The sequence below is a fragment of the Chiloscyllium punctatum genome, chromosome 31 (genome assembly GCF_047496795.1).
Source record: "Chiloscyllium punctatum isolate Juve2018m chromosome 31, sChiPun1.3, whole genome shotgun sequence".
Classification (NCBI taxonomy): Eukaryota; Metazoa; Chordata; class Chondrichthyes; order Orectolobiformes; family Hemiscylliidae; genus Chiloscyllium; species Chiloscyllium punctatum.
The window spans coordinates 9,540,151-9,563,582 of NC_092769.1; the positions used below are offsets into that span (position 1 = coordinate 9,540,151).

The 23,432-nt window shown below is 46.4% G+C and overlaps 12 non-coding genes across 12 annotated transcripts; all 12 read right to left on the reverse strand.

Annotated features, from left to right (window-relative positions):
• Positions 1-652: 652 nt before the first annotated feature.
• trnav-cac (transfer RNA valine (anticodon CAC)) lies at positions 653-725 on the reverse strand. Its single transcript has one exon. It is a non-coding gene; the product is annotated as a tRNA-Val (tRNA).
• Positions 726-2,338: 1,613 nt separating this feature from the next.
• trnal-cag (transfer RNA leucine (anticodon CAG)) lies at positions 2,339-2,420 on the reverse strand. Its single transcript has one exon. It is a non-coding gene; the product is annotated as a tRNA-Leu (tRNA).
• Positions 2,421-5,770: 3,350 nt separating this feature from the next.
• Positions 5,771-5,852, reverse strand: trnal-cag (transfer RNA leucine (anticodon CAG)). Its single transcript has one exon. It is a non-coding gene; the product is annotated as a tRNA-Leu (tRNA).
• Positions 5,853-7,517: 1,665 nt separating this feature from the next.
• trnav-cac (transfer RNA valine (anticodon CAC)) lies at positions 7,518-7,590 on the reverse strand. Its single transcript has one exon. It is a non-coding gene; the product is annotated as a tRNA-Val (tRNA).
• Positions 7,591-9,201: 1,611 nt separating this feature from the next.
• On the reverse strand, positions 9,202-9,283 carry trnal-cag (transfer RNA leucine (anticodon CAG)). The gene has a single exon. It is a non-coding gene; the product is annotated as a tRNA-Leu (tRNA).
• A 1,665-nt stretch (positions 9,284-10,948) lies between these two features.
• trnav-cac (transfer RNA valine (anticodon CAC)) lies at positions 10,949-11,021 on the reverse strand. The gene has a single exon. It is a non-coding gene; the product is annotated as a tRNA-Val (tRNA).
• A 1,613-nt stretch (positions 11,022-12,634) lies between these two features.
• On the reverse strand, positions 12,635-12,716 carry trnal-cag (transfer RNA leucine (anticodon CAG)). Its single transcript has one exon. It is a non-coding gene; the product is annotated as a tRNA-Leu (tRNA).
• Positions 12,717-14,381: 1,665 nt separating this feature from the next.
• Positions 14,382-14,454, reverse strand: trnav-cac (transfer RNA valine (anticodon CAC)). The gene has a single exon. It is a non-coding gene; the product is annotated as a tRNA-Val (tRNA).
• Positions 14,455-16,067: 1,613 nt separating this feature from the next.
• Positions 16,068-16,149, reverse strand: trnal-cag (transfer RNA leucine (anticodon CAG)). The gene has a single exon. It is a non-coding gene; the product is annotated as a tRNA-Leu (tRNA).
• A 1,665-nt stretch (positions 16,150-17,814) lies between these two features.
• trnav-cac (transfer RNA valine (anticodon CAC)) lies at positions 17,815-17,887 on the reverse strand. Its single transcript has one exon. It is a non-coding gene; the product is annotated as a tRNA-Val (tRNA).
• A 1,612-nt stretch (positions 17,888-19,499) lies between these two features.
• trnal-cag (transfer RNA leucine (anticodon CAG)) lies at positions 19,500-19,581 on the reverse strand. Its single transcript has one exon. It is a non-coding gene; the product is annotated as a tRNA-Leu (tRNA).
• Positions 19,582-21,246: 1,665 nt separating this feature from the next.
• On the reverse strand, positions 21,247-21,319 carry trnav-cac (transfer RNA valine (anticodon CAC)). Its single transcript has one exon. It is a non-coding gene; the product is annotated as a tRNA-Val (tRNA).
• Positions 21,320-23,432: the final 2,113 nt, after the last annotated feature.

A 23,432-nucleotide genomic window follows, 5' to 3' on the forward strand; every position in this document is an offset into this window, starting at 1 on the left:
ATTTAAAGAAAATTAAATGGATGCGATGTCATTCTGTAGCCTTTCTGTCGATTCCTCCGTTACAGTTCCAAAATGGCTTAGATCTCGGGGCGCACCTTCATACTAGCGACGCTATGACAGCACAGGTCCGGAGGTTCCTCTCAGAGTGTTTGTTTTTTTTCATTGCTGTTGCTGATTGAATGAGCCACTAACGTGCGAACTGCTCCAAAACATGATTCAGGACCTCCGGTACCAACTCTCGCGCGTTGAATAACGACAGACAACTTCCAAATGAAGTCTTTCAGAGACGACTTTGGGGTACGTTTGACAGACAGACAAGTTCAGAAATTCGTGGTGCGCTGTGACACCAGTGCATCAGCTTCTTCCCTGCCTTTGAACCGGGCCGCCTGCGCAAGGAATGCAAATGCGGTACTGCTTTTCGTGGAAGGATCAGAACGCGGCAACTACACTCTCAAACAGAATGGCATATGATCAGAACCAGGTTGGAGAAAAACTTTATAATGCTTTGCACAGTAATTAAATGGAGTTGCCTTGCATTTCACTACGAGAGCAGATTCGTTCAAGCAAATTCGAAGGCAGGTTTGCAGATGGGAAAGCAAGCAAGGAAGCTCCGTTCTTGTGCATGTGAAAGGCTGCACTTGAAAAAGAAAGCCGTTTCTGCCCAGTTTCGAACTGGGGACCTTTCGCATGTGAGGTGAACGTGATGACCACTACACTACAGAAACCAGCCGAGGCTACCGTACTGCCGCTCAGTGGCATCCAGCACTGAAAGTTGAAGCAATTCTACGTTTCACCTTTCTGTTTCCAATAGCTTGTTATTGTCCAGCGAAATTAACATCTTGAAAACGTAAAAAAAACACGTGAAATTGATGACAAAATATAGACAAGGATGTCGTCAATGTTTGGACCGTAGGGCGAGGTGGAATAAGCTGGGACGACTTTCCCCGCAGCATAACGGCTGCGCCATGATCTTATGGAAGGGTTGTAAACTGAGTATTTATGTGTTTTACCCAAGTTGGGGTGAGTTGAAAAATCGAGAGCATCGGTTTAAGGTGAGTGGGCTGAAATTGACAAAGGACCTGCGGCACATTTCCCACACAGAAGGTTGTGCGTGTTTGGAATGAGCTACCAGAGGAAGTGGAGGAGGCGATTACACTCAGAAAAGTGCAAAGGTAATCGGATGAGTTGCTGGATAGGATGGGTTTAGCGGGATTGGGGCCAAATGCTGGGGAACGGGACTTGTTTAACTTTGGCTATACTGTGAGCATGGACGAGATACACCGAAGTATCTGATTCCACGCGGTGTACCCCAATACCGTCGTGTTGCTTACACCGGCTTTAAACGATTATTTTTTAGCTGAGCTTGCCGTCGCAGTCTGTGGCACAATCGTTTCGTCTGTTCGCCTGCTCACGGGAAAGGTAGTATTGTGAAACACTGCAGAAACGAACGACTTCCTTACTTTTGCTCCGACTGACCATTCTCCGTGAAATTTTCCCAGACCCTCAGTTGAGGATTTCTGCTGCTGGAAGTTACCTCAGAAACCCTGTTAACTCGTAATGTACTGAGCGAATCGCAAAACAGTAAACATTTAACACGGAACACAAACAAAACTGGCATGCCTAATGCATTTTCAGACACAGAGATGCATGAATGCGAAATGTGAGACAGTCCGAGGGCATGAGTCATAAAGTAATCTCACAACTAACAACAGGGCAATTCCAAACTACTCTTTCAAACATACTGCAGCCTTCGTGCACCAACACTTCCCAGACAATGCTGAAAAGAGAGAAAGAAAGAACATAATAAGAAGGGGCCATAAAAAGTGAATTTCACCAATCACAGTCTCGATGAGATTCCCTTTCCGTTCCGATGCCTCCAGGACGGAAATAAAGGAAATGGGAGAAATTCAATAACATGTGACATCGAAATTCATTGGATCGATTTCCCCATTGACCAGAAAACCAAATAACGACGAGTCGAGTCACCACATAACGAGTTAACAGGGTTTCTGAGGGAACTTCCAGCAGCAAAAATCCTCAACTGTGGGTCCGGGGAAATTTCACGGAGTATGGTCAGTCGGAGCAAAAGTAAGGAAGTCGTTCGTTTCTGCAGTGTTTCATCACAACAGCGATGAAATAACGATCTCCATTCGGTTCCAGTAAACGCTCAAATTGCCTGGAACAGCAGAGCTGTTTGCGATTTTCCGCGTGGCACTGTCCCACACCACAGTTAATTCCCCGGGAAGCAAACCCATTTTACTTTTGTTTTCAACATCAATACAGTGGGGGCGGAAACAGCATTTTAACAAGCTGCAGCATTGGAGTTAAACAGCAGAAAAGGCAGTGGCGGGATTCGAACCCGCGCCCTTTTCAAGACTGGAACCTGGATCCAGCGCCTTAGACCGCTCGGCCACACTACCAGCAGACCGCACAGCCCCTTTCCTTGCATTTCCAATTGTGCCCCTGCATAACAACAGACGCAAAGTCACATGAAAAGGGTTCCATGATCCCTCTCCGACTCGCACAGCTGCTGGGATGTGCCCGGCTGCAATGTCAATGTCGCAGCAGATAATGATAGCCCATCAATCCAGACAAAAATCAATTTTAAGCTGAGTCTATCTTCTCGGACTCTTTTCAGCTACAAATGTATCTGTGAGTGCGTGACAATATATGTTCGCTTATGATTTGGTCAAATAACCATGAGCTGCTTGACATTACTGCAATTTCGATTCTTGCTTTGCTAAATGATTTCACCCATTGCTCGAAAAAGGACGACTTTCACGTTTACACGGAACACGAAACACGCCGGACTACAGGGAAAATGCACAAAGCTGAGCAGGCCGTGTTCCAAATCATACCGTGCAGCATTTATTCAGTCACTGTGTCTGTTTTGCAGAATAAGGGTCCCAAAGAAAGTTCTCTACCCTAAAACCGGAGGTCGCATTACATTCCGAGAGCGACAGATCACATTGTGAGGATGCTCTGACCTCGGAGCCAGTTCGAGATGACACTTTCCGTGCCTTTTACCTTAACCGTGCAATTTGCTGCAGAGATGTTCACTCCTGGACATGAGCCACATGGATACCAAGTGAGTCGGAAACCTGTGCGGGAATCGACGAGAAGCGACTCAATACATTTTGCTAACTTCCATGGTGCTTATTAGAAATGGAGTTTCTGTTCACCTCAATCTAAAAGGCAGTTTCTGAACATAGTAACAGAACTCAAAAGGTAATTACCTCACCCCACCCCCACTCCGGAAGAGGTGCTATCTGCCCTTGATTGCTTTTTGTTCTCGATGTGAAGAGCTCTCACGCCTGAGTCACCTTCACGTCTCTGTTTGCTGAGTGATTCACAAAGAAGGAGTTTCACCAGAGCTTCAATTGCCACACCTCTCCACTCGCCCTCTCCGTGAACATTTTCCTGCTCGTCAGTGATTTAAAGAAAATTAAATGGATGCGATGTCATTCTGTAGCCTCTCTGTCGATTCCTCCGTTACAGTTCCAACATGGCTTAGATCTCGGGGCGCACCTTCATACTAGCGACGCTATGACAGCACAGGTCCGGAGGTTCCTCTCAGAGTGTTTGTTTTTTTTCATTGCTGTTGCTGATTGAATGAGCCACTAACGTGCGAACTGCTCCAAAACATGATTCAGGACCTCCGGTGCCAACTCTCGCGCGTTGAATAACGACAGACAGCTTCCAAATGAAGCCTTTCAGAGACGACTTTGGGGTACGTTTGACAGACAGACAAGTTCAGGAATTCGTGGTGCGCTGTGACACCAGCGCATCAGCTTCTTCCCTGCCTTTGAACCGGGCCGCCTGCGCAAGGAATGCAAATGCGGTACTGCTTTTCGTGGAAGGATCAGAACGCGGCAACTACATTCTCAAACAGAATGGCATATGATCAGAACCAGGTTGGAGAAAAACTTTATAACGCTTTGCACAGTAATTAAATGGAGTTGCCTTGCATTTCACTACGAGAGCAGATTCGTTCAAGCAAATTCGAAGGCAGGTTTGCAGATGGGAAAGCAAGCAAGGAAGCTCCGTTCTTGTGCATGTGAAAGGCTGCACTTGAAAAAGAAAGCAGTTTCTGCCCAGTTTCGAACTGGGGACCTTCCGCGTGTTAGGCGAACGCGATGACCACTACACTACAGAAACCAGCCGAGGCTACCGTACAGCAGCTCAGTGGCATCCAGCACTGAAAGTTGAAGCAATTCTACGTTTCACCTTTCTGTTTCCAATAGCTTGTTATTGTCCAGCGAAATTAACATCTTGAAAACGTAAAAAAAAACACGTGAAATTGATGACAAAATATAGACAAGGATGTCGTCAATATTTGGACCGTAGGGCGAGGTGGAATAAGCTGGGACGACTTTCCCCGCAGCATAACGGCTGCGACATGATCTTATGGAAGGGTTGTAAACTGAGTATTTATGTGTTTTACCCAAGTTGGGGTGAGTTGAAAAATCGAGAGCATCGGTTTAAGGTGAGTGGGCTGAAATTGACAAAGGTCCTGCGGCACATTTCCCACACAGAAGGTTGTGCGTGTTTGGAATGAGCTACCAGAGGAAGTGGAGGAGGCGATTACACTCAGAAAATTGCAAAGGTAATCGGATGAGTTTCTGGATAGGATGGGTTTATCGGGATTGGGGCCAAATGCTGGGGAACGGGACTTGTTTAACTTTGGCTAGGAGGTGAGCATGGACGAGATACACCGAAGTATCTGATTCCACGCGGTGTACCCCAATACCGTCGTGTTGCTTACACCGGCTTTAAAGGATTACTTTTTAGCAGAGCTTGCTGTCGCAGTCTGTGGCACAATCGTTTCGTCTGTTCGATTGCTCACGGGAAAGGTAGTATTGTGAAACACTGCAGAAACGAACGACTTCCTTACTTTTGCTCCGACTGACCATACTCCGTGAAATTTTCCCAGACCCTCAGTTGAGGATTTCTGCTGCTGGAAGTTACCTCAGAAACCCTGTTAACTCGTAATGTACTGAGCGAATCGCAAAACAGTAAGCATTTAACACGGAACACAAACAAAACTGGCATGCCTAATGCATTTTCAGACACAGAGATGCATGAATGCTAAATGTGAGACAGTCCGAGGGCATGAGTCATAAAGTAATCTCACAACTAACAACAGGGCAATTCCAAACTACTCTTTCAAACATACTGCAGCCTTAGTGCACCAACACTTCCCAGACAATGCTGAAAAGAGAGAAAGAAAGAACATAATAAGAAGGGGCCATGAAAAGTGAATTTCACCAATCACAGTCTCGATGAGATTCCCTTTCCGTTCCGATGCCTCCAGGACGGAAATAAAGGAAATGGGAGAAATTCAATAACGTGACATCGAAATTCATTGGATCGATTTCCCCATTGACCAGAAAACCAAATAACGACGAGTCGAGTCACCACATAACGAGTTAACAGGGTTTCTGAGGGAACTTCCAGCAGCAAAAATCCTCAACTGTGGGTCCGCGGAAATTTCACGGAGTATGGTCAGTCGGAGCAAAAGTAAGGAAGTCGTTCGTTTCTGCAGTGTTTCATCACAACAGCGATGAAATAACAGTCTCCATTCGGTTCCAGTAAACGCTCAAATTGCCTGGAACAGCAGAGCTGTTTGCGATTTTCCGCGTGGCACTGTCCCACACCACAGTTAATTCCCCCGGAAGCAAACCCATTTTACTTTTGTTTTCAACATCAATACAGTGGGGGCGGAAACAGCATTTTAACAAGCTGCAGCATTGGAGTTAAACAGCAGAAAAGGCAGTGGCGGGATTCGAACCCGCGCCCCTTTCAAGACTGGAGCCTGGATCCAGCGCCTTAGACCGCTCGGCCACACTACCAGCCGATCGCACAGCCCCTTTCCTTGCATTTCCAATTGTGCCCCTGCATAACAACAGACGCAAAGTCACATGAAAAGGGTTCCATGATCCCTCTCCGACTCGCACAGCTGCTGGGATGTGCCCGGCTGCAATGTCAATGTCGCAGCAGATAATGATAGCCCATCAATCCAGACAAAAATCAATTTTAAGCTGAGTCTATCTTCTCGGACTCTTTTCAGCTACAAATGTATCTGTGAGTGCTTGACAATATATGTTCGCTTATGATTTGGTCAAATAACCATGAGCTGCTTGACATTACTGCAATTTCGATTCTTGCTTTGCTAAATGATTTCACCCATTGCTCGAAAAAGGACGACTTTCACATTTACACGGAACACGAAACACGCCGGACTACAGGGAAAATGCACAAAGCTGAGCAGGCCGTGTTCCAAATCATACCGTGCAGCATTTATTCAGTCACTGTGTCTGTTTTGCAGAATAAGGGTCCCAAAGAAAGTTCTCTGCCCTAAAACCGGAGGTCGCATTACATTCCGAGAGCGACAGATCACATTGTGAGGATGCTCTGACCTCGGAGCCAGTTCGTGATGACACTTTCCGTGCCTTTTACCTTAACCGTGCAATTTGCTGCAGAGATGTTCACTCCTGGACATGAGCCACATGGATACCAAGTGAGTCGGAAACCTGTGCGGGAATCGACGAGAAGCGACTCAATACATTTTGCTAACTTCCATGGTGCTTATTAGAAATGGAGTTTCTGTTCACCTCAATCTAAAAGGCAGTTTCTGAACATAGTAACAGAACTCAAAAGGTAATTACCTCACCCCACCCCCAGTCCGGAAGAGGTGCTAACTGCCCTTGATTGCTTTTTGTTCTCGATGTGAAGAGCTCTCACGCCTGAGTCACCTTCACGTCTCTGTTTGCTGAGTGAATCACAAAGAAGGAGTTTCACCAGAGCTGCAATTGCCACACTTCTCCACTCGCCCTCTCCGTGAACATTTTCCTGCTCGTCAGTGATTTAAAGAAAATTAAATGGATGCGATGTCATTCTGTAGCCTTTCTGTCGATTCCTCCGTTACAGTTCCAAAATGGCTTAGATCTCGGGGCGCACCTTCATACTAGCGACGCTATGACAGCACAGGTCCGGAGGTTCCTCTCAGAGTGTATGTTTTTTTTCATTGCTGTTGCTGATTGAATGAGCCACTAACGTGCGAACTGCTCCAAAACATGATTCAGGACCTCCGGTACCAACTCTCGCGCGTTGAATAACGACAGACAACTTCCAAATGAAGTCTTTCAGAGACGACTTTGGGGTACGTTTGACAGACAGACAAGTTCAGAAATTCGTGGTGCGCTGTGACACCAGTGCATCAGCTTCTTCCCTGCCTTTGAACCGGGCCGCCTGCGCAAGGAATGCAAATGCGGTACTGCTTTTCGTGGAAGGATCAGAACGCGGCAACTACACTCTCAAACAGAATGGCATATGATCAGAACCAGGTTGGAGAAAAACTTTATAACGCTTTGCACAGTAATTAAATGGAGTTGCCTTGCATTTCACTACGAGAGCAGATTCGTTCAAGCAAATTCGAAGGCAGGTTTGCAGATGGGAAAGCAAGCAAGGAAGCTCCGTTCTTGTGCATGTGAAAGGCTGCACTTGAAAAAGAAAGCCGTTTCTGCCCAGTTTCGAACTGGGGACCTTTCGCATGTGAGGTGAACGTGATGACCACTACACTACAGAAACCAGCCGAGGCTACCGTACTGCCGCCCAGTGGCATCCAGCACTGAAAGTTGAAGCAATTCTACGTTTCACCTTTCTGTTTCCAATAGCTTGTTATTGTCCAGCGAAATTAACATCTTGAAAACGTAAAAAAAACACGTGAAATTGATGACAAAATATAGACAAGGATGTCGTCAATGTTTGGACCGTAGGGCGAGGTGGAATAAGCTGGGACGACTTTCCCCGCAGCATAACGGCTGCGACATGATCTTATGGAAGGGTTGTAAACTGAGTATTTATGTGTTTTACCCAAGTTGGGGTGAGTTGAAAAATCGAGAGCATCGGTTTAAGGTGAGTGGGCTGAAATTGACAAAGGTCCTGCGGCACATTTCCCACACAGAAGGTTGTGCGTGTTTGGAATGAGCTACCAGAGGAAGTGGAGGAGGCGATTACACTCAGAAAAGTGCAAAGGTAATCGGATGAGTTTCTGGATAGGATGGGTTTATCGGGATTGGGGCCAAATGCTGGGGAACGGGACTTGTTTAACTTTGGCTAGGAGGTGAGCATGGACGAGATACACCGAAGTATCTGATTCCACGCGGTGTACCCCAATACCGTCGTGTTGCTTACACCGGCTTTAAAGGATTACTTTTTAGCAGAGCTTGCTGTCGCAGTCTGTGGCACAATCGTTTCGTCTGTTCGACTGCTCACGGGAAAGGTAGTATTGTGAAACACTGCAGAAACGAACGACTTCCTTACTTTTGCTCCGACTGACCATACTCCGTGAAATTTTCCCAGACCCTCAGTTGAGGATTTCTGCTGCTGGAAGTTACCTCAGAAACCCTGTTAACTCGTAATGTACTGAGCGAATCGCAAAACAGTAAGCATTTAACACGGAACACAAACAAAACTGGCATGCCTAATGCATTTTCAGACACAGAGATGCATGAATGCTAAATGTGAGACAGTCCGAGGGCATGAGTCATAAAGTAATCTCACAACTAACAACAGGGCAATTCCAAACTACTCTTTCAAACATACTGCAGCCTTAGTGCACCAACACTTCCCAGACAATGCTGAAAAGAGAGAAAGAAAGAACATAATAAGAAGGGGCCATGAAAAGTGAATTTCACCAATCACAGTCTCGATGAGATTCCCTTTCCGTTCCGATGCCTCCAGGACGGAAATAAAGGAAATGGGAGAAATTCAATAACGTGACATCGAAATTCATTGGATCGATTTCCCCATTGACCAGAAAACCAAATAACGACGAGTCGAGTCACCACATAACGAATTAACAGGGTTTCTGAGGGAACTTCCAGCAGCAAAAATCCTCAACTGTGGGTCCGCGGAAATTTCACGGAGTATGGTCAGTCGGAGCAAAAGTAAGGAAGTCGTTCGTTTCTGCAGTGTTTCATCACAACAGCGATGAAATAACAGTCTCCATTCGGTTCCAGTAAACGCTCAAATTGCCTGGAACAGCAGAGCTGTTTGCGATTTTCCGCGTGGCACTGTCCCACACCACAGTTAATTCCCCCGGAAGCAAACCCATTTTACTTTTGTTTTCAACATCAATACAGTGGGGGCGGAAACAGCATTTTAACAAGCTGCAGCATTGGAGTTAAACAGCAGAAAAGGCAGTGGCGGGATTCGAACCCGCGCCCCTTTCAAGACTGGAGCCTGGATCCAGCGCCTTAGACCGCTCGGCCACACTACCAGCCGATCGCACAGCCCCTTTCCTTGCATTTCCAATTGTGCCCCTGCATAACAACAGACGCAAAGTCACATGAAAAGGGTTCCATGATCCCTCTCCGACTCGCACAGCTGCTGGGATGTGCCCGGCTGCAATGTCAATGTCGCAGCAGATAATGATAGCCCATCAATCCAGACAAAAATCAATTTTAAGCTGAGTCTATCTTCTCGGACTCTTTTCAGCTACAAATGTATCTGTGAGTGCTTGACAATATATGTTCGCTTATGATTTGGTCAAATAACCATGAGCTGCTTGACATTACTGCAATTTCGATTCTTGCTTTGCTAAATGATTTCACCCATTGCTCGAAAAAGGACGACTTTCACATTTACACGGAACACGAAACACGCCGGACTACAGGGAAAATGCACAAAGCTGAGCAGGCCGTGTTCCAAATCATACCGTGCAGCATTTATTCAGTCACTGTGTCTGTTTTGCAGAATAAGGGTCCCAAAGAAAGTTCTCTACCCTAAAACCGGAGGTCGCATTACATTCCGAGAGCGACAGATCACATTGTGAGGATGCTCTGACCTCGGAGCCAGTTCGAGATGACACTTTCCGTGCCTTTCACCTTAACCGTGCAATTTGCTGCAGAGATGTTCACTCCTGGACATGAGCCACATGGATACCAAGTGAGTCGGAAACCTGTGCGGGAATCGACGAGAAGCGACTCAATACATTTTGCTAACTTCCATGGTGCTTATTAGAAATGGAGTTTCTGTTCACCTCAATCTAAAAGGCAGTTTCTGAACATAGTAACAGAACTCAAAAGGTAATTACCTCACCCCACCCCCAGTCCGGAAGAGGTGCTAACTGCCCTTGATTGCTTTTTGTTCTCGATGTGAAGAGCTCTCACGCCTGAGTCACCTTCACGTCTCTGTTTGCTGAGTGAATCACAAAGAAGGAGTTTCACCAGAGCTGCAATTGCCACACTTCTCCACTCGCCCTCTCCGTGAACATTTTCCTGCTCGTCAGTGATTTAAAGAAAATTAAATGGATGCGATGTCATTCTGTAGCCTTTCTGTCGATTCCTCCGTTACAGTTCCAAAATGGCTTAGATCTCGGGGCGCACCTTCATACTAGCGACGCTATGACAGCACAGGTCCGGAGGTTCCTCTCAGAGTGTATGTTTTTTTTCATTGCTGTTGCTGATTGAATGAGCCACTAACGTGCGAACTGCTCCAAAACATGATTCAGGACCTCCGGTACCAACTCTCGCGCGTTGAATAACGACAGACAACTTCCAAATGAAGTCTTTCAGAGACGACTTTGGGGTACGTTTGACAGACAGACAAGTTCAGAAATTCGTGGTGCGCTGTGACACCAGTGCATCAGCTTCTTCCCTGCCTTTGAACCGGGCCGCCTGCGCAAGGAATGCAAATGCGGTACTGCTTTTCGTGGAAGGATCAGAACGCGGCAACTACACTCTCAAACAGAATGGCATATGATCAGAACCAGGTTGGAGAAAAACTTTATAACGCTTTGCACAGTAATTAAATGGAGTTGCCTTGCATTTCACTACGAGAGCAGATTCGTTCAAGCAAATTCGAAGGCAGGTTTGCAGATGGGAAAGCAAGCAAGGAAGCTCCGTTCTTGTGCATGTGAAAGGCTGCACTTGAAAAAGAAAGCCGTTTCTGCCCAGTTTCGAACTGGGGACCTTTCGCATGTGAGGTGAACGTGATGACCACTACACTACAGAAACCAGCCGAGGCTACCGTACTGCCGCCCAGTGGCATCCAGCACTGAAAGTTGAAGCAATTCTACGTTTCACCTTTCTGTTTCCAATAGCTTGTTATTGTCCAGCGAAATTAACATCTTGAAAACGTAAAAAAAACACGTGAAATTGATGACAAAATATAGACAAGGATGTCGTCAATGTTTGGACCGTAGGGCGAGGTGGAATAAGCTGGGACGACTTTCCCCGCAGCATAACGGCTGCGACATGATCTTATGGAAGGGTTGTAAACTGAGTATTTATGTGTTTTACCCAAGTTGGGGTGAGTTGAAAAATCGAGAGCATCGGTTTAAGGTGAGTGGGCTGAAATTGACAAAGGTCCTGCGGCACATTTCCCACACAGAAGGTTGTGCGTGTTTGGAATGAGCTACCAGAGGAAGTGGAGGAGGCGATTACACTCAGAAAAGTGCAAAGGTAATCGGATGAGTTTCTGGATAGGATGGGTTTATCGGGATTGGGGCCAAATGCTGGGGAACGGGACTTGTTTAACTTTGGCTAGGAGGTGAGCATGGACGAGATACACCGAAGTATCTGATTCCACGCGGTGTACCCCAATACCGTCGTGTTGCTTACACCGGCTTTAAAGGATTACTTTTTAGCAGAGCTTGCTGTCGCAGTCTGTGGCACAATCGTTTCGTCTGTTCGACTGCTCACGGGAAAGGTAGTATTGTGAAACACTGCAGAAACGAACGACTTCCTTACTTTTGCTCCGACTGACCATACTCCGTGAAATTTTCCCAGACCCTCAGTTGAGGATTTCTGCTGCTGGAAGTTACCTCAGAAACCCTGTTAACTCGTAATGTACTGAGCGAATCGCAAAACAGTAAGCATTTAACACGGAACACAAACAAAACTGGCATGCCTAATGCATTTTCAGACACAGAGATGCATGAATGCTAAATGTGAGACAGTCCGAGGGCATGAGTCATAAAGTAATCTCACAACTAACAACAGGGCAATTCCAAACTACTCTTTCAAACATACTGCAGCCTTAGTGCACCAACACTTCCCAGACAATGCTGAAAAGAGAGAAAGAAAGAACATAATAAGAAGGGGCCATGAAAAGTGAATTTCACCAATCACAGTCTCGATGAGATTCCCTTTCCGTTCCGATGCCTCCAGGACGGAAATAAAGGAAATGGGAGAAATTCAATAACATGTGACATCGAAATTCATTGGATCGATTTCCCCATTGACCAGAAAACCAAATAACGACGAGTCGAGTCACCACATAACGAATTAACAGGGTTTCTGAGGGAACTTCCAGCAGCAAAAATCCTCAACTGTGGGTCCGCGGAAATTTCACGGAGTATGGTCAGTCGGAGCAAAAGTAAGGAAGTCGTTCGTTTCTGCAGTGTTTCATCACAACAGCGATGAAATAACAGTCTCCATTCGGTTCCAGTAAACGCTCAAATTGCCTGGAACAGCAGAGCTGTTTGCGATTTTCCGCGTGGCACTGTCCCACACCACAGTTAATTCCCCCGGAAGCAAACCCATTTTACTTTTGTTTTCAACATCAATACAGTGGGGGCGGAAACAGCATTTTAACAAGCTGCAGCATTGGAGTTAAACAGCAGAAAAGGCAGTGGCGGGATTCGAACCCGCGCCCCTTTCAAGACTGGAGCCTGGATCCAGCGCCTTAGACCGCTCGGCCACACTACCAGCCGATCGCACAGCCCCTTTCCTTGCATTTCCAATTGTGCCCCTGCATAACAACAGACGCAAAGTCACATGAAAAGGGTTCCATGATCCCTCTCCGACTCGCACAGCTGCTGGGATGTGCCCGGCTGCAATGTCAATGTCGCAGCAGATAATGATAGCCCATCAATCCAGACAAAAATCAATTTTAAGCTGAGTCTATCTTCTCGGACTCTTTTCAGCTACAAATGTATCTGTGAGTGCTTGACAATATATGTTCGCTTATGATTTGGTCAAATAACCATGAGCTGCTTGACATTACTGCAATTTCGATTCTTGCTTTGCTAAATGATTTCACCCATTGCTCGAAAAAGGACGACTTTCACATTTACACGGAACACGAAACACGCCGGACTACAGGGAAAATGCACAAAGCTGAGCAGGCCGTGTTCCAAATCATACCGTGCAGCATTTATTCAGTCACTGTGTCTGTTTTGCAGAATAAGGGTCCCAAAGAAAGTTCTCTACCCTAAAACCGGAGGTCGCATTACATTCCGAGAGCGACAGATCACATTGTGAGGATGCTCTGACCTCGGAGCCAGTTCGAGATGACACTTTCCGTGCCTTTCACCTTAACCGTGCAATTTGCTGCAGAGATGTTCACTCCTGGACATGAGCCACATGGATACCAAGTGAGTCGGAAACCTGTGCGGGAATCGACGAGAAGCGACTCAATACATTTTGCTAACTTCCATGGTGCTTATTAGAAATGGAGTTTCTGTTCACCTCAATCTAAAAGGCAGTTTCTGAACATAGTAACAGAACTCAAAAGGTAATTACCTCACCCCACCCCCAGTCCGGAAGAGGTGCTAACTGCCCTTGATTGCTTTTTGTTCTCGATGTGAAGAGCTCTCACGCCTGAGTCACCTTCACGTCTCTGTTTGCTGAGTGAATCACAAAGAAGGAGTTTCACCAGAGCTGCAATTGCCACACTTCTCCACTCGCCCTCTCCGTGAACATTTTCCTGCTCGTCAGTGATTTAAAGAAAATTAAATGGATGCGATGTCATTCTGTAGCCTTTCTGTCGATTCCTCCGTTACAGTTCCAAAATGGCTTAGATCTCGGGGCGCACCTTCATACTAGCGACGCTATGACAGCACAGGTCCGGAGGTTCCTCTCAGAGTGTATGTTTTTTTTCATTGCTGTTGCTGATTGAATGAGCCACTAACGTGCGAACTGCTCCAAAACATGATTCAGGACCTCCGGTACCAACTCTCGCGCGTTGAATAACGACAGACAACTTCCAAATGAAGTCTTTCAGAGACGACTTTGGGGTACGTTTGACAGACAGACAAGTTCAGAAATTCGTGGTGCGCTGTGACACCAGTGCATCAGCTTCTTCCCTGCCTTTGAACCGGGCCGCCTGCGCAAGGAATGCAAATGCGGTACTGCTTTTCGTGGAAGGATCAGAACGCGGCAACTACACTCTCAAACAGAATGGCATATGATCAGAACCAGGTTGGAGAAAAACTTTATAACGCTTTGCACAGTAATTAAATGGAGTTGCCTTGCATTTCACTACGAGAGCAGATTCGTTCAAGCAAATTCGAAGGCAGGTTTGCAGATGGGAAAGCAAGCAAGGAAGCTCCGTTCTTGTGCATGTGAAAGGCTGCACTTGAAAAAGAAAGCCGTTTCTGCCCAGTTTCGAACTGGGGACCTTTCGCATGTGAGGTGAACGTGATGACCACTACACTACAGAAACCAGCCGAGGCTACCGTACTGCCGCCCAGTGGCATCCAGCACTGAAAGTTGAAGCAATTCTACGTTTCACCTTTCTGTTTCCAATAGCTTGTTATTGTCCAGCGAAATTAACATCTTGAAAACGTAAAAAAAACACGTGAAATTGATGACAAAATATAGACAAGGATGTCGTCAATGTTTGGACCGTAGGGCGAGGTGGAATAAGCTGGGACGACTTTCCCCGCAGCATAACGGCTGCGACATGATCTTATGGAAGGGTTGTAAACTGAGTATTTATGTGTTTTACCCAAGTTGGGGTGAGTTGAAAAATCGAGAGCATCGGTTTAAGGTGAGTGGGCTGAAATTGACAAAGGTCCTGCGGCACATTTCCCACACAGAAGGTTGTGCGTGTTTGGAATGAGCTACCAGAGGAAGTGGAGGAGGCGATTACACTCAGAAAAGTGCAAAGGTAATCGGATGAGTTTCTGGATAGGATGGGTTTATCGGGATTGGGGCCAAATGCTGGGGAACGGGACTTGTTTAACTTTGGCTAGGAGGTGAGCATGGACGAGATACACCGAAGTATCTGATTCCACGCGGTGTACCCCAATACCGTCGTGTTGCTTACACCGGCTTTAAAGGATTACTTTTTAGCAGAGCTTGCTGTCGCAGTCTGTGGCACAATCGTTTCGTCTGTTCGACTGCTCACGGGAAAGGTAGTATTGTGAAACACTGCAGAAACGAACGACTTCCTTACTTTTGCTCCGACTGACCATACTCCGTGAAATTTTCCCAGACCCTCAGTTGAGGATTTCTGCTGCTGGAAGTTACCTCAGAAACCCTGTTAACTCGTAATGTACTGAGCGAATCGCAAAACAGTAAGCATTTAACACGGAACACAAACAAAACTGGCATGCCTAATGCATTTTCAGACACAGAGATGCATGAATGCTAAATGTGAGACAGTCCGAGGGCATGAGTCATAAAGTAATCTCACAACTAACAACAGGGCAATTCCAAACTACTCTTTCAAACATACTGCAGCCTTAGTGCACCAACACTTCCCAGACAATGCTGAAAAGAGAGAAAGAAAGAACATAATAAGAAGGGGCCATGAAAAGTGAATTTCACCAATCACAGTCTCGATGAGATTCCCTTTCCGTTCCGATGCCTCCAGGACGGAAATAAAGGAAATGGGAGAAATTCAATAACATGTGACATCGAAATTCATTGGATCGATTTCCCCATTGACCAGAAAACCAAATAACGACGAGTCGAGTCACCACATAACGAGTTAACAGGGTTTCTGAGGGAACTTCCAGCAGCAAAAATCCTCAACTGTGGGTCCGCGGAAATTTCACGGAGTATGGTCAGTTGGAGCAAAAGTAAGGAAGTCGTTCGTTTCTGCAGTGTTTCATCACAACAGCGATGAAATAACAGTCTCCATTCGGTTCCAGTAAACGCTCAAATTGCCTGGAACAGCAGAGCTGTTTGCGATTTTCCGCGTGGCACTGTCCCACACCACAGTTAATTCCCCCGGAAGCAAACCCATTTTACTTTTGTTTTCAACATCAATACAGTGGGGGCGGAAACAGCATTTTAACAAGCTGCAGCATTGGAGTTAAACAGCAGAAAAGGCAGTGGCGGGATTCGAACCCGCGCCCCTTTCAAGACTGGAGCCTGGATCCAGCGCCTTAGACCGCTCGGCCACACTACCAGCCGATCGCACAGCCCCTTTCCTTGCATTTCCAATTGTGCCCCTGCATAACAACAGACGCAAAGTCACATGAAAAGGGTTCCATGATCCCTCTCCGACTCGCACAGCTGCTGGGATGTGCCCGGCTGCAATGTCAATGTCGCAGCAGATAATGATAGCCCATCAATCCAGACAAAAATCAATTTTAAGCTGAGTCTATCTTCTCGGACTCTTTTCAGCTACAAATGTATCTGTGAGTGCTTGACAATATATGTTCGCTTATGATTTGGTCAAATAACCATGAGCTGCTTGACATTACTGCAATTTCGATTCTTGCTTTGCTAAATGATTTCACCCATTGCTCGAAAAAGGACGACTTTCACATTTACACGGAACACGAAACACGCCGGACTACAGGGAAAATGCACAAAGCTGAGCAGGCCGTGTTCCGAATCATACCGTGCAGCATTTATTCAGTCACTGTGTCTGTTTTGCAGAATAAGGGTCCCAAAGAAAGTTCTCTGCCCTAAAACCGGAGGTCGCATTACATTCCGAGAGCGACAGATCACATTGTGAGGATGCTCTGACCTCGGAGCCAGTTCGTGATGACACTTTCCGTGCCTTTTACCTTAACCGTGCAATTTGCTGCAGAGATGTTCACTCCTGGACATGAGCCACATGGATACCAAGTGAGTCGGAAACCTGTGCGGGAATCGACGAGAAGCGACTCAATACATTTTGCTAACTTCCATGGTGCTTATTAGAAATGGAGTTTCTGTTCACCTCAATCTAAAAGGCAGTTTCTGAACATAGTAACAGAACTCAAAAGGTAATTACCTCACCCCACCCCCAGTCCGGAAGAGGTGCTAACTGCCCTTGATTGCTTTTTGTTCTCGATGTGAAGAGCTCTCACGCCTGAGTCACCTTCACGTCTCTGTTTGCTGAGTGAATCACAAAGAAGGAGTTTCACCAGAGCTGCAATTGCCACACTTCTCCACTCGCCCTCTCCGTGAACATTTTCCTGCTCATCAGTGATTTAAAGAAAATTAAATGGATGCGATGTCATTCTGTAGCCTTTCTGTCGATTCCTCCGTTACAGTTCCAAAATGGCTTAGATCTCGGGGCGCACCTTCATACTAGCGACGCTATGACAGCACAGGTCCGGAGGTTCCTCTCAGAGTGTATGTTTTTTTTCATTGCTGTTGCTGATTGAATGAGCCACTAACGTGCGAACTGCTCCAAAACATGATTCAGGACCTCCGGTACCAACTCTCGCGCGTTGAATAACGACAGACAACTTCCAAATGAAGTCTTTCAGAGACGACTTTGGGGTACGTTTGACAGACAGACAAGTTCAGAAATTCGTGGTGCGCTGTGACACCAGTGCATCAGCTTCTTCCCTGCCTTTGAACCGGGCCGCCTGCGCAAGGAATGCAAATGCGGTACTGCTTTTCGTGGAAGGATCAGAACGCGGCAACTACACTCTCAAACAGAATGGCATATGATCAGAACCAGGTTGGAGAAAAACTTTATAACGCTTTGCACAGTAATTAAATGGAGTTGCCTTGCATTTCACTACGAGAGCAGATTCGTTCAAGCAAATTCGAAGGCAGGTTTGCAGATGGGAAAGCAAGCAAGGAAGCTCCGTTCTTGTGCATGTGAAAGGCTGCACTTGAAAAAGAAAGCCGTTTCTGCCCAGTTTCGAACTGGGGACCTTTCGCATGTGAGGTGAACGTGATGACCACTACACTACAGAAACCAGCCGAGGCTACCGTACTGCCGCTCAGTGGCATCCAGCACTGAAAGTTGAAGCAATTCTACGTTTCACCTTTCTGTTTCCAATAGCTTGTTATTGTCCAGCGAAATTAACATCTTGAAAACGTAAAAAAAACACGTGAAATTGATGACAAAATATAGACAAGGATGTCGTCAATGTTTGGACCGTAGGGCGAGGTGGAATAAGCTGGGACGACTTTCCCCGCAGCATAACGGCTGCGCCATGATCTTATGGAAGGGTTGTAAACTGAGTATTTATGTGTTTTACCCAAGTTGGGGTGAGTTGAAAAATCGAGAGCATCGGTTTAAGGTGAGTGGGCTGAAATTGACAAAGGACCTGCGGCACATTTCCCACACAGAAGGTTGTGCGTGTTTGGAATGAGCTACCAGAGGAAGTGGAGGAGGCGATTACACTCAGAAAAGTGCAAAGGTAATCGGATGAGTTGCTGGATAGGATGGGTTTATCGGGATTGGGGCCAAATGCTGGGGAACGGGACTTGTTTAACTTTGGCTAGGAGGTGAGCATGGACGAGATACACCGAAGTATCTGATTCCACGCGGTGTACCCCAATACCGTCGTGTTGCTTACACCGGCTTTAAACGATTATTTTTTAGCTGAGCTTGCCGTCGCAGTCTGTGGCACAATCGTTTCGTCTGTTCGCCTGCTCACGGGAAAGGTAGTATTGTGAAACACTGCAGAAACGAACGACTTCCTTACTTTTGCTCCGACTGACCATACTCCGTGAAATTTTCCCAGACCCTCAGTTGAGGATTTCTGCTGCTGGAAGTTACCTCAGAAACCCTGTTAACTCGTAATGTACTGAGCGAATCGCAAACAGTAAGCATTTAACACGGAACACAAACAAAACTGGCATGCCTAATGCATTTTCAGACACAGAGATGCATGAATGCTAAATGTGAGACAGTCCGAGGGCATGAGTCATAAAGTAATCTCACAACTAACAACAGGGCAATTCCAAACTACTCTTTCAAACATACTGCAGCCTTAGTGCACCAACACTTCCCAGACAATGCTGAAAAGAGAGAAAGAAAGAACATAATAAGAAGGGGCCATGAAAAGTGAATTTCACCAATCACAGTCTCGATGAGATTCCCTTTCCGTTCCGATGCCTCCAGGACGGAAATAAAGGAAATGGGAGAAATTCAATAACATGTGACATCGAAATTCATTGGATCGATTTCCCCATTGACCAGAAAACCAAATAACGACGAGTCGAGTCACCACATAACGAGTTAACAGGGTTTCTGAGGGAACTTCCAGCAGCAAAAATCCTCAACTGTGGGTCCGCGGAAATTTCACGGAGTATGGTCAGTCGGAGCAAAAGTAAGGAAGTCGTTCGTTTCTGCAGTGTTTCATCACAACAGCGATGAAATAACAGTCTCCATTCGGTTCCAGTAAACGCTCAAATTGCCTGGAACAGCAGAGCTGTTTGCGATTTTCCGCGTGGCACTGTCCCACACCACAGTTAATTCCCCCGGAAGCAAACCCATTTTACTTTTGTTTTCAACATCAATACAGTGGGGGCGGAAACAGCATTTTAACAAGCTGCAGCATTGGAGTTAAACAGCAGAAAAGGCAGTGGCGGGATTCGAACCCGCGCCCCTTTCAAGACTGGAGCCTGGATCCAGCGCCTTAGACCGCTCGGCCACACTACCAGCCGATCGCACAGCCCCTTTCCTTGCATTTCCAATTGTGCCCCTGCATAACAACAGACGCAAAGTCACATGAAAAGGGTTCCATGATCCCTCTCCGACTCGCACAGCTGCTGGGATGTGCCCGGCTGCAATGTCAATGTCGCAGCAGATAATGATAGCCCATCAATCCAGACAAAAATCAATTTTAAGCTGAGTCTATCTTCTCGGACTCTTTTCAGCTACAAATGTATCTGTGAGTGCTTGACAATATATGTTCGCTTATGATTTGGTCAAATAACCATGAGCTGCTTGACATTACTGCAATTTCGATTCTTGCTTTGCTAAATGATTTCACCCATTGCTCGAAAAAGGACGACTTTCACATTTACACGGAACACGAAACACGCCGGACTACAGGGAAAATGCACAAAGCTGAGCAGGCCGTGTTCCGAATCATACCGTGCAGCATTTATTCAGTCACTGTGTCTGTTTTGCAGAATAAGGGTCCCAAAGAAAGTTCTCTGCCCTAAAACCGGAGGTCGCATTACATTCCGAGAGCGACAGATCACATTGTGAGGATGCTCTGCCCTCGGAGCCAGTTCGAGATGACACTTTCCGTGCCTTTTACCTTAACCGTGCAATTTGCTGCAGAGATGTTCACTCCTGGACATGAGCCACATGGATACCAAGTGAGTCGGAAACCTGTGCGGGAATCGACGAGAAGCGACTCAATACATTTTGCTAACTTCCATGGTGCTTATTAGAAATGGAGTTTCTGTTCACCTCAATCTAAAAGGCAGTTTCTGAACATAGTAACAGAACTCAAAAGGTAATTACCTCACCCCACCGCCACTCCGGAAGAGGTGCTAACTGCCCTTGATTGCTTTTTGTTCTCGATGTGAAGAGCTCTCACGCCTGAGTCACCTTCACGTCTCTGTTTGCTGAGTGAATCACAAAGAAGGAGTTTCACCAGAGCTGCAATTGCCACACTTCTCCACTCGCCCTCTCCGTGAACATTTTCCTGCTCGTCAGTGATTTAAAGAAAATTAAATGGATGCGATGTCATTCTGTAGCCTTTCTGTCGATTCCTCCGTTACAGTTCCAAAATGGCTTAGATCTCGGGGCGCACCTTCATACTAGCGACGCTATGACAGCACAGGTCCGGAGGTTCCTCTCAGAGTGTATGTTTTTTTTCATTGCTGTTGCTGATTGAATGAGCCACTAACGTGCGAACTGCTCCAAAACATGATTCAGGACCTCCGGTACCAACTCTCGCGCGTTGAATAACGACAGACAACTTCCAAATGAAGTCTTTCAGAGACGACTTTGGGGTACGTTTGACAGACAGACAAGTTCAGAAATTCGTGGTGCGCTGTGACACCAGTGCATCAGCTTCTTCCCTGCCTTTGAACCGGGCCGCCTGCGCAAGGAATGCAAATGCGGTACTGCTTTTCGTGGAAGGATCAGAACGCGGCAACTACACTCTCAAACAGAATGGCATATGATCAGAACCAGGTTGGAGAAAAACTTCATAACGCTTTGCACAGTAATTAAATGGAGTTGCCTTGCATTTCACTACGAGAGCAGATTCGTTCAAGCAAATTCGAAGGCAGGTTTGCAGATGGGAAAGCAAGCAAGGAAGCTCCGTTCTTGTGCATGTGAAAGGCTGCACTTGAAAAAGAAAGCCGTTTCTGCCCAGTTTCGAACTGGGGACCTTTCGCATGTGAGGTGAACGTGATGACCACTACACTACAGAAACCAGCCGAGGCTACCGTACTGCCGCTCAGTGGCATCCAGCACTGAAAGTTGAAGCAATTCTACGTTTCACCTTTCTGTTTCCAATAGCTTGTTATTGTCCAGCGAAATTAACATCTTGAAAACGTAAAAAAAACACGTGAAATTGATGACAAAATATAGACAAGGATGTCGTCAATGTTTGGACCGTAGGGCGAGGTGGAATAAGCTGGGACGACTTTCCCCGCAGCATAACGGCTGCGCCATGATCTTATGGAAGGGTTGTAAACTGAGTATTTATGTGTTTTACCCAAGTTGGGGTGAGTTGAAAAATCGAGAGCATCGGTTTAAGGTGAGTGGGCTGAAATTGACAAAGGACCTGCGGCACATTTCCCACACAGAAGGTTGTGCGTGTTTGGAATGAGCTACCAGAGGAAGTGGAGGAGGCGATTACACTCAGAAAAGTGCAAAGGTAATCGGATGAGTTGCTGGATAGGATGGGTTTAGCGGGATTGGGGCCAAATGCTGGGGAACGGGACTTGTTTAACTTTGGCTATACTGTGAGCATGGACGAGATACACCGAAGTATCTGATTCCACGCGGTGTACCCCAATACCGTCGTGTTGCTTACACCGGCTTTAAACGATTATTTTTTAGCTGAGCTTGCCGTCGCAGTCTGTGGCACAATCGTTTCGTCTGTTCGCCTGCTCACGGGAAAGGTAGTATTGTGAAACACTGCAGAAACGAACGACTTCCTTACTTTTGCTCCGACTGACCATTCTCCGTGAAATTTTCCCAGACCCTCAGTTGAGGATTTATGCTGCTGGAAGTTACCTCAGAAACCCTGTTAACTCGTAATGTACTGAGCGAATCGCAAAACAGTAAACATTTAACACGGAACACAAACAAAACTGGCATGCCTAATGCATTTTCAGACACAGAGATGCATGAATGCGAAATGTGAGACAGTCCGAGGGCATGAGTCATAAAGTAATCTCACAACTAACAACAGGGCAATTCCAAACTACTCTTTCAAACATACTGCAGCCTTCGTGCACCAACACTTCCCAGACAATGCTGAAAAGAGAGAAAGAAAGAACATAATAAGAAGGGGCCATGAAAAGTGAATTTCACCAATCACAGTCTCGATGAGATTCTCTTTCCGTTCCGATGCCTCCAGGACGGAAATAAAGGAAATGGGAGAAATTCAATAACATGTGACATCGAAATTCATTGGATCGATTTCCCCATTGACCAGAAAACCAAATAACGACGAGTCGAGTCACCACATAACGAGTTAACAGGGTTTCTGAGGTAACTTCCAGCAGCAAAAATCCTCAACTGTGGGTCCGCGGAAATTTCACGGAGTATGGTCAGTCGGAGCAAAAGTAAGGAAGTCGTTCGTTTCTGCAGTGTTTCATCACAACAGCGATGAAATAACAGTCTCCATTCGGTTCCAGTAAACGCTCAAATTGCCTGGAACAGCAGAGCTGTTTGCGATTTTCCGCGTGGCACTGTCCCACACCACAGTTAATTCCCCCGGAAGCAAACCCATTTTACTTTTGTTTTCAACATCAATACAGTGGGGGCGGAAACAGCATTTTAACAAGCTGCAGCATTGGAGTTAAACAGCAGAAAAGGGAGTGGCGGGATTCGAACCCGCGCCCCTTTCAAGACTGGAGCCTGGATCCAGCGCCTTAGACCGCTCGGCCACACTACCAGCCGATCGCACAGCCCCTTTCCTTGCATTTCCAATTGTGCCCCTGCATAACAACAGACGCAAAGTCACATGAAAAGGGTTCCATGATCCCTCTCCGACTCGCACAGCTGCTGGGATGTGCCCGGCTGCAATGTCAATGTCGCAGCAGATAATGATAGCCCATCAATCCAGACAAAAATCAATTTTAAGCTGAGTCTATCTTCTCGGACTCTTTTCAGCTACAAATGTATCTGTGAGTGCGTGACAATATATGTTCGCTTATGATTTGGTCAAATAACCATGAGCTGCTTGACATTACTGCAATTTCGATTCTTGCTTTGCTAAATGATTTCACCCATTGCTCGAAAAAGGACGACTTTCACGTTTACACGGAACACGAAACACGCCGGACTACAGGGAAAATGCACAAAGCTGAGCA